We start from the raw sequence: 696 nt of genomic DNA on the forward strand, positions 1-696 counted from the left end.
TCTAGATTACTTTATTTTCCAACGTGGCGTCGTTTTGTTCAATTCGGTTGGTACACCATTAGATCAAAATAGGCGCCCTCCTTGAAGCTCCTGTATTCCCACGTTAGCTGAATCTCAAAAGAAATCTGATAGCTTTTCCTTGTTGAATTGATTTTGGGAGTTTGTTGATACTTTTCGTGGTTTTGATTAGGAATAGCTTATTCAAGGCTGTGTAGATGTATTATCTATCGTCTTCATGTGTCTGGTTTGGAAGATGCTTCGAATCAGCTACAGTATCAGCCTGAGCGGTATGTTTGATAAGTTAGAGTTGACTTGCAGTTGTTAAAGAATCATTACGTAAACCATATTGCCGGTTGAATTTTCAAGATTTGCGTAAATGCAGAGAAATAAATTGTACAAGTCATCCAGCTGATTGTCAATTTCAAAATTCTCAGAAATGTCAATTTTTCTTGGAAACCACACAATCTCAATTCTTATGAACCAACGGGTGATGGACGAGAGGTGCATGAGGTAGATTGATTAGTATGTAGTAGGACGGGGTTCATGGAAACCGAATATCTCACATTAGCAGAACCTATTCGGAGATCCACAGATGCTAGCGCAACCCTATCAAATACCCAGAACGAGGTTGCTGCTCTAGGAGAAGCTCAATTTAGATTCCCTGAGCTGAATGTGTGTTTTACAATGTTCTGGGAG

This window comes from Kuraishia capsulata, genomic scaffold (genome assembly GCF_000576695.1).
Source record: "Kuraishia capsulata CBS 1993 genomic scaffold, Kuraishia_capsulata_scaffold_3, whole genome shotgun sequence".
NCBI classification, from domain to species: Eukaryota; Fungi; Ascomycota; class Pichiomycetes; order Pichiales; family Pichiaceae; genus Kuraishia; species Kuraishia capsulata.